Below are 10,124 nucleotides of genomic sequence, written 5' to 3'. Positions count from 1 at the left end.
TTCTCCTGCCTCAGCCTCCCAAATAGCTGGGATTACAGGTGTGTGCAACCATACCCGCCTAATTTTTGTATTTTTAGTAGAGACAGGGTTTCATCATTTTGGCCAGGCTGCTCTTGAACTCCTGACCTTAGGAGATCCTTCTGCCTTGCCTCCCAAAGTGCTAGAATTACAGGTGTAAGCCACCACACCCACCCCCAAGCTTCTTAAAAGTGTTGTTTTTGGCTGGATGTGGTGGTTCACACCTGTAATCCCAGCACTTAACAGAGGCCAAGGTGAGAGGATTCCTTGAGCCTAGGAGTTTGAGACCAGCCTGGGCAACATAATGAGACTCGTCTCTACAAATAAAATGTTAAAATTAGTTAGCTGTGGTGGTGCATGCCTGTAGTCCCAGCCGTTTGGGAGATTGAGGTGGGAGGATCACTTAAGCCTGGGAGGTTGAAGCTGCAGCAAGCTATGATTGTGCCACTGCACTCCTGCCCGAATGCAGTGACAGTAAGATCCTGTCTCAGAAAAAAAGAAAAAAGGAATATGATTAGCCTCATATTCCTCACCTTCTAGTCACTTCTCAAACTACTTCAGTCTTCATCATTTGCTGTTAGTTAACTAGTTAATGAGGTCAATAAGTTTAATTAATTAAACCATTTAGTTAACAAGGTAAAATATTTGCGGGGTAACCACTATGTGCCAGGTACTGTTCTAGGCTTTAAGCAGTGACAAAATTGGCAGAAACTCTCGCTGAGTGGAATTTGTAATCTAGTGACGAGACAATGAACAAAATAATAAGTAAAATTTCCAGCATGTTAGAAAATAATAAGTGCTATGGAGAAAAACCAATCAAGGAAGAGAGATGGGGAGTGCTGGAAGGGAGTGTGGGGTTAGATCTTGAAAGGTTGGTCGTCTGAAACACACAGGACTGGGAAAAAAAAGGAGAGTGGTCAAGGAAGGTCTCACTGCGAAGATGACGTTTGAGCAAAGAAGGTGAGTTACTGAGCCCTTGGCAGAGGGAACAGCAAGGGTAAGAACCCTCGTATGGAAGTGTCTGGAATGTCCAAGGAACTGCAAAGATCAATATCGCTGGAGTCAATAGGAATATGGGGTACAGTGATAAGAGATGGGGTTGGAGAGGTAACGGGGGACTATGTTACTTAGAGCCTTACATGCCATTCTAAAGATTTTGGCTTTTGGCCTGGTGTGGTGGCTCACGCCTGTAATCCCAGCACTTTGGGAGGCCGAGGCAGGTGGATCTCTTGAGGTCAAGAATTTGAGACCAGCCTGGCCAACATGGTGAAACCCCGTCTCTACTAAAAACACAAAATATTTAGCCAGGCATGGTGGCACATGCCTGTAATGCCAACTACTTGGGAGGCCAAGGCAAGAGAATCGCTTGAACCTGGGAGGCAGAGGTTGCAGTGAGCTGAGATTGCACCACTGCACTTCAGCCTGGGTGACAGAGTGAGACTCTGTCTCAAGAAAACACAACAACAATAGATTTTGGCTTTTATTCTGAATGATTTCACTCCAAATGATTTGGGATATTATTAAAGAGTTTTTGAGCCAAGAAGTGATATGACCTTATTTACCATTCTAAAGAGATCCCTCTGGCTCCTCCGAGGGAAGCCAGCTAGGAGATTCTTGCAATTATTCAGAGATGATGGTGGCTTGGATATGGCACTTGCTGGAGAACTGTTCCAGTTCTGAATATATTTTGAAGATAGAGGTAACAGAGGATTGCTATAAATTAGATGTGGTATAGAATGAAGAGGGGAGTCAAGGATAAATCTAAGGTTTTTGGCCTAAGCCACCAAAAAGGTAGAGTTGTCATCAACTGAGATGAGCAAGATTGCATGAGGACCAAGTTTTAGAGGAAAGATCAGAAATTTGTTTTGGGGCAAACTAAGTTTGAAAGGTCTTTTGGACATTTAAGTGAAAATGTCTAGTATACAGTTAAATATATGTCAGGAGATCAGTAGAGAGGCCAGGGTTGGAGATAAACATTTGCAAGTAAACATATAGATCACAGTTAAAAGTCATGTGACTAGATGACATCACAAAGGGAATGGCTGAGATAGAGAAGTGTATATAGGTTCTGAGTCCTGGGTACTCCAATTTTAAGAAGCCCCCAAAATTAGGAGAGAGTCTGAAAAAGCAGCAACCCGTGAGACAGAAGGGAAACAAAGAAACCAAGATCTATGATGTCATGAAAGCCAATTAAGGAAAGTGCTCAGAGGAGGAGGAAGCAAACAACGGGGTTAAATAGAGCCAGGTGTGGTGGCCCATCCCTGTAATCCCAGTACTTTGGGAGGCTAAGGCAAGAGGATCATTTGAGTCTAGGAGTTTCAGACCAGTTTATTGTCCCTGAGCAACATAAGGAGACCTCATCTCTATGCCTGTGGTACCAGCTACCTGGGAGGATGAGGTGGGAGGATGGGTTGAAGCTGCAGTGAGCCATGAGTGTGCCACTGCAGTCCAGCTTTGGCAACAGAGTGAGACTCTGTTTCAATCAATCAATCAATCAATGCTAGTAATAGGACCAGTAAGATGAGGACTAAGAATTGACCATTGAATTTAGCATCGTGTGGATCACTGGTGACCTTGACAAGAACAATTCTGGTGGAGTGGTGGGTACAGAGCTTGATTAGAGTGTGTTGAAGACACAATGAGAGGAGAAGGATCAGAGACAGAGAAGATAGAAAAATTCTGAGGAGGTTTTGCATGAAAGGCAACAGAAAAACTACATTCTATTTGAGAAAACTAAAGACAATTGTTCTTTCTGATTTTGATTTTCTGTTATCTTTGACACTGTACACTCCCTTCCCCTTGGCTTCCAAGACTTCCACCTGCCAATATCTGCATTTTTGTGCCTAAGGTCTTTTGAATCCTGCAGGCACCAAAGGAAATGCTCAGAAATTACCACCCCTAGGAGCAGCCCTCCACCAATGGGTGATGGGAGTTGGTGGATAAATATCACAGCTCCTGTAGGGATAATTCTGAGACTCATGGTTTTATATCACACCAAGCCAGTGGTAGCTAGGCTTGAGGACACACCCTCTGTTAGTTGCCTTTACTTCCTTGTCCCATTTCTTCACTTCCCAGATGGTTTCCTTGTACATCCTAAATAAATTCGCACTTGAATTCTTGTTTCAAAATCTGCTTCTTGGGGAAGCAGATTTAAATTAATTTAAATCTTAATTTAATTTAAATTAAATTAAGACACTGTGTATTTAGATTTAATCTAAAACTTAATAAAGCTCAAATGCACCATGCTACACAATAAATACTAACTTTCAGTTTATAATTAGCATATTTGCAATTAAAGGCCCCTTCTTAAATAATTTTGGGGAAATGCAACAAGGTCTTTAGAAAACAGAAAGACTGAGACAGCCTCCTTTTGCAAGTAATTCCTAGGCTTCTTTTCTTTTTCTACCTGTGATAAATAAGAAATATGTATTTGATCTTTGTCCCCAGTTCCTGACACGGAACTTCCAAAACCCTTGGAATTTCCCAAACGATAGGGGCGATAGTGTTACTATAGGTAGGCAGATATGAGCAGGGCACGAGAGGCCTCCCTACCCACCACCCAACCAGGAACATCAGGTGCCCATCAGATGATGGTCATGCAGTTGATAACTTTCTTTCTAAATAATCGTTTATTAGCCAGTGCCAGGGAAAGGCACTCTCCCAATAGATAGGAAACACCTGAAACTGGTGACTAGCTGCTTCCAGGTGAGATCTCAGAAGCTGGGTGGGTGGGCTCAAGCATGCACATTAAGAGGCAAAATGGTGGAGTTCAAACCCTCGACTGGTAAGGGAAAAATACTTCAAATGAGCTGGGCACAATGTCAGTAAACACAATGTCAGTGCATGCAGTCCCTCGCTAGTGCTGGCAGGCCATTGTGCATGCGGACAGCCCACTCCAAGGGAAGAATCAGGGAGAAGGAAGCAACTCTCTGGAAGCGTGTCATTGTATAAGACCCCAGGCCAAAGGTCTAACAGGGCATGGTGTTTGACTCTCTCATGTCGCCCACTTGGCCCTCTTCCAAATGTACTTTACTTTCTTTCATTCCTGCCTAAAACTTTTCAATAAACTTTCACTCCTCCTCTAAAATTTGTCTTGGTCTTTCACTCTGCCTTATGCCGCCTTGGTCAAATTCTTTCTTCTGAGAAGGCAAGAATTGAGATTACTATCTACCTGTATGAATTCGCCACCAGTAACATGCTTTGGTGCCGCATGACTTAGACATGCTCCCTAGTGGTAAAAATAGGAGCATCTTTTGTTATTCATAATAAGCCTCTTCCAAACATACTAAGGTGACTTTTGGGGAACCCCTCAATAGCTTCAGGATAGGGGCTGATTGCCAGAGCAACTAACTTTGTGAAACTTTCAGCCCCCACTCAGGACTTCTGGGGAGGAGAGAGAGAGATGCTGGAGACAGAGTCCTATCACTGATGGCCAGTGATTTATCAACCATGCCTACATAGTGGAACTGCCATAAAACCCCCTAAATGACAAAGTTTGAAGAGCTTCTGAGTTGGTGAACACATGAAGGTGCTGGGAGGGTGGTGTGCACACAGGGCATGGAAGCTTTGTGCCCCTTCCTCCATACCCTTCCTTATGCCTCTTCCATTTGGCTGTTCCTGATTTGAACTCTTTATAATAAATTGGCAATTGTAAGTAAAATACTTTCCTGAGTTCGGTGGCCATTCTAGCAAATTACTGAATGTGAGGAAGGGGTTGTGGAAAACCCCAACTTATGGGTGATTGGTGATGATGATGAAAAGAATAAAACTCTGGAAAATATTTGAAGGGATTTATTCTGAGCCAAATCTGAGGACCAGGACCCATGACATAGCCCCAGGGAGGTCCTGAGAACACGTGCCCGAGGTGGTCAGACTATAGCTTGATTTTATATGTTTCAGGGAGATGTAAAACATCAATCAATACATGTAAGATGTACACTGGTTTGGTCTGGAAAGGTGGGGCAACTTGTAGGGAGAGGGATATCCTAGGTCATAGGTAGATTCAAAGATTGTCTGATTGGCAATTGGTTGAAAAAGCTAAGTTATTATCTAAAGACCTGGAATCAGGATGGGTGCAGTGGCTCACACTTGTAATCCTAGCACTTTGGAAGGCTGAGGTGGGCGGATCACCTGAGGTCGGGAGTTGGAGACCAGCCTGACCAACATGGAGAAACCCCATCTCAACTAAGAATACGAAATTAGCCAGGTGTGGTGGCGCATGCCTGTAATCCCAGCTACTGGGGAGACTGAGGCTGGAGAATCGCTTGAACCCAGGAGGCAGAGGTTGCGGTGAACCAAGATCATGCCATTGCACTCCAGCCTGGGCAACAAGGGTGAAACTCCATCTAAAAAAAAAAAAAATTCCTGGAATCAATAGAAAAGAGTGTCTGGGTCAAGATAAGGGATTGTGGAGAACAAGGTTTTTGCCAGGTAGCAGGTTTCAGAGAGAATACATTGTACATGTTTTTTTTTATCAGACTTAAAAAAGGTGCCAGACTCTTAGTTAATTCTCTTCTGCATCAGGGAAAAGACCTGGAAAGGGGGAGAGGATTCTCTACAGAAAGTAGATTTTCCCCACAATAGACAGCATTGCAGGGCCATTTCAAAATATGTCCAAGAAATATATTTGGGGGTAAAATACTTTGATTCCTTTCAAGGTTAGCTATCTGTCATGTTGGTATCTTATTGCTACAAACAATCTATTTTGTCAGTCTTTAGGTCTCTGTTTTAATGTTAATACTGGTCAGTTGTGCCTGAATTCCGAAGGGAGGAGGGTATGATGAGGCATGTTTGGTCCCCTCCTTTTCCATCATAGCCTGATCTAGTTTTTCAGGTTAACTATGGAATGACTTTGGGTGAGAGGAGGGGTCCATTCAGTTTGTTGGGGGGCTTAGAGTTTTATTTTTGGTAACCTGGGAACTTGCAACTGGCATCTGAAGTGACACAGTCTTGTGGTACTGAGCCTTTAACTTGTGAGATCAGATGCTAACTCCATCTAAATAGTGTCAGGTAACCACAGGTAACTTCTCTGCCCATGCCAACTGGGTGTTCTACAATTAAGTTGAACTGTAGGAAACCCAATTGATGTGGGCAGAGAATTGGAGAATTGTATGGTATGGAAAATTCCTACACATTTGATATTGGAAATGTGAGTAGAAACAGTAGAGAACTACCAAAAACTAAATTATTTTTAAAAGTACATTTTTTCCTGCATTTTGATGGCATTAGCACACTATGAGCATTGCTGAATGTGAGGCTGAGAGCAAAAGTCTGATTTCATACCAGGTATGTCAAATTTTGCATCTGTAATCTCTAATCAAATAAAGTCTAGGAAATTATTAATTACATAGTAATACTTAGGGCTCATAAGTGATTTTCCTTTTAAAATACTTTGTGAATGTTAATTATGCAACCTAGAATCTATAAGGCAGACAGATTATTTTATGGTCAGAGTAGTTGTTTAACTTCTCTTGAGAGAATGATTTCTCCCAATACAACACACTCAATTACTATTAAAATAGGAAACTTCTTTATAAGTAGATGAGGATTACTGAATACTCCCTCTTTAATGTAGCTAAAGATATACTTTCCTTTTTCTACTGCTAAAGAACCTAAAAATGTTACACTGTACTTGCAAAATTACTTGAGAGGCTGAGAATGGTGGCTCAAACCTGTAATCCCAGCACTGTCCAGGTGGGAGGATTGCTTGAGCCTGGGAAATTGAGACCAGTCTGGGCAAGACCAGCCAGGGTAACATAGCAAGACCCTGTCTCTGCAAAAAAAACACAAAAAACAAAAAACAAAACAAAACAAAAAAAACAATCAGCTGGGTGCAGTGGCATGTGCCTGTAGTCCCACGTACTTGGGGGCTGAGGTGGGAGGATCACTTTATCCCAGGAGGTAGAGGTTGCAGTAAGCCGCGATTGCACCACTGCACTCCAGCCTGGGTGACAGAGCAAGACTCCATCTCAAGAAAATAAAAATAAAAATAAATAAAATAAATAAAAATTACTTGAGAGACAGTCCATTAAAGTTGTACAGAATCTTGCACCAGGAGTTAGTTCTTGATATTTTATCACCTCTGTGTCTCAGTGTCTCAGTTTTGGTGTCTTTTGAGGAAAAAAAGCTTGTTTGGAGCTGCTGCTTATCATTCTCTTCTAAGAATACCTCTTTCTTTACCCACATCAAGAATACCTTTTTCTTTACCTATATCTTAAGGCGTTGATATTCTCCATAGCTAATGCCAGTTTTCTTCATCTCTCATTTCATACTCTCTTCCTTGGAGAAAATTTTTATTTGGAAGAGATAGACATATGTTTACTAAGTTCTGAATACTGACCTAAACACTTTACAAACAAACTGGTTTCATTTTTATGATGTTATGAGGTAGGTACTCTTATTATCCTCATTTTATAGACTAGGAAACTGAAGCACAGAGAGGTTAATCATTTGTCCAAGTAACCAGTAAGTGGAGAGATCAGGACTTGGACTCAGTCTGTCTCTAGAGGACATTCGCTTCATCACCTCACTATGCTTATCTTGTCTTTTCTGCAATGTAGATTGCGCCTAATCTTTGGAGAATCTGAAACCTGTCAGTGAAGCCCATCTGCCTCTCCTGAACATGGAATCCATATATTAAAGTGCTTAATGTGTATTTCCATCTCATTGTCCAGCAAATACTTCAAATTCTCGATAGCACAGCTGAGTTCATTTTTCCTCCATGAATAGCCTGTACTGCTGTTTTAGAAAATGGCATCACCAGCCGGTCAGTGAGTTACAATTCTGGGAGTTATCTTCGGCTCTTCATTTCCCCCTTAACTTTTACCTACGCCTGTGTTGCCTATCCTGTCAATTGTATTTCCTACAGATGTCTTGAATTTGGCTTTCTATGCCAATTGTCATCTATCCTTATCATTTCTTTCCTGAATGACCAAGTAGCAGGGGTTCCCGTTTGTGCATAAACCATGCCCAGCATTGTGCTTCATACATAGTTGGTTACATCTGATGAACTGGTAAAGAAGCCCCTCTGTCTTAGTCTATTTTGTGTTGCTAAAGTAGAATACTTGGCACTGGGTAATTTATAAAGAACAGAGATTTATTTCTTATAGTCCTGAAGGCTGGGAAGTCCAAAGGCAAGGGTCTTCTTGCTGCATCATCCCATAGTGAAAAGTAGAAGGAGAAAGAGAGCATGAAAGAGAGAGAGAGAGAACTAAGTCATCTTTTCATCAGGAACTGTATTAGTCCATCCTCACACTGCTATAAAGACTGGATAATTTATGAAGAAACGAGGTTTAATTGACTCACAGTTCCACAGGCTTAACAGGAATGATGACTGAGAGGCCTCAGGAAACTTACAATCATGGTGGAAAGGAAGGGGGAAGCAAGTACATGCTTCACATGACAGCATGTGGGTCTGGGTTCACAAGGCCCCAGCATTCAGAGTTGGGGATGTGTAAGGCAAGGCAAGAGAGGCAGCCAGACTTGGCAATGACTTCATATCACATACTAACCATAGGCAGTGGACACCTAGGTAACTCTTTCCAGGATACCTTCTTGAAATTATGAAGGGAAGAACTGACTAAAATAAATAAGCCCTCCCCACTGACCTTTAAAGGACCTAACAGTGGAAGAATTCCAACTGGACCACAGTTCTTGAGACCTACCTGCAGATCAAAACACAAATGAAAGTTTTGCAGCTCTTGGCTATTGCAGAGGTCCAGGGGAAGGGATGATGTTTGCCAAGGAGACAAAATTGGAAGAATTCAGGATGCATTATGAAGGCAAGGAGGCAAATCATGTGGAGTGACTGGATGTGGCAGTTAGATTAAAGGTGGCTTTTTTTTTTTTGAGACAGCTCTGTCGCCTAGGCTAGAGTGTAGTGGCGTGATCTCAGCTCACTGCAACCTCTGCCTCCTAGATTCAAACGAATCTTCTGCCTTAGCCTCCAAGTATCTGGGATTACAAGTACTCACCACCATGCCCGGCTAATTTTTGTGTTTTTAATAGAGACGGGATTTCGCCATGTTGGCCAGGCTGGTCTCGAACTCCTGACCTCCAGTGATCCACCCAGCTCACCCTCCCAAAGTGCTGGGTTTACAGGTGTGAGCCATTGTGCCCGGCCAAAGGTGACTTTTAACTTGGAGTTGGCTTAAGCAGTTGGATGAATGATGGTAGTATGTACTGACCTGGCAAAGTCTGGAGGAGGAAGAGGTTTAGGGACAGAAATCAAAGTTCTGCCCAGGAACAGTTAAAGTGATAGGAAAGAGCTTGGAAGATCAGCAGTCTTCTTGTCAAATTTTATGTGTGTGTGTCTTCCCTGCCAGCAAGCGGGTAATATTTGGTTAATGATGCTCCATGAACTAAAGTCACTTTCAGAGAAATGCTTTAAATGGCAGTGATGAGCTAAAGTCCATTAGGAAAACCTACTAAGCAAACTGTCCCAGAGCACCAGGAAAGGCACCATGATACATAGACAGATAGAGCATGTTAGATAAGAATTACATCTCCACACTGGTGAATGGTTTTTCACTTAAGAGATGAGCAAGGCTGGGATTGGCTGCCCCTCTGGGGACCCAGAGCACATGTCATGTAGTGCTGCTCTGATTTTTTTCTTTTTATTCCATAAACCTTAAGGACAATTAACTTGCCCTCTACGATGTAAAATAATCAAATCATTCACATTAATTTATTATTTCTAAAAATTTTTAAAGAAGGTTTTCAGAAATTGACTTCTTATATACGCCAAATTCCTTTTGTTAGTTAATTAGAATATATTTTTAAAGTGTAATTCTTTTTTTTTTTTTCTTTTGAGGTGGAGATTCACTCTTGTTGCCCAGGCTGGAGTGCAATGGTGCAGTCTTGGCCCACTGCAACCTCCGCCTCCCGGGTTCAAGTGATTCTCCTGCCTCAGCCTCCCTAGTAGGTGGGATTACAGGCGCCTGTCACTGCGCCCGGCTAATTTTTGTATTTTTAGTAGAGACGGTGTTTCGCCGTGTTGGCCAAGCTGGTCTCCAACTCCTGACATCAGGTGATCCACCTGCCTTGGCCTCCCAAAGTGCTATAATTATAGGCATGAGCCACCATGCCTGGCCTAAAGTGTAATTCTT

This window comes from Macaca fascicularis, chromosome 1, assembly GCF_037993035.2.
Source record: "Macaca fascicularis isolate 582-1 chromosome 1, T2T-MFA8v1.1".
Taxonomy (NCBI): domain Eukaryota; kingdom Metazoa; phylum Chordata; class Mammalia; order Primates; family Cercopithecidae; genus Macaca; species Macaca fascicularis.
This window is presented reverse-complemented; position numbering follows the sequence as displayed.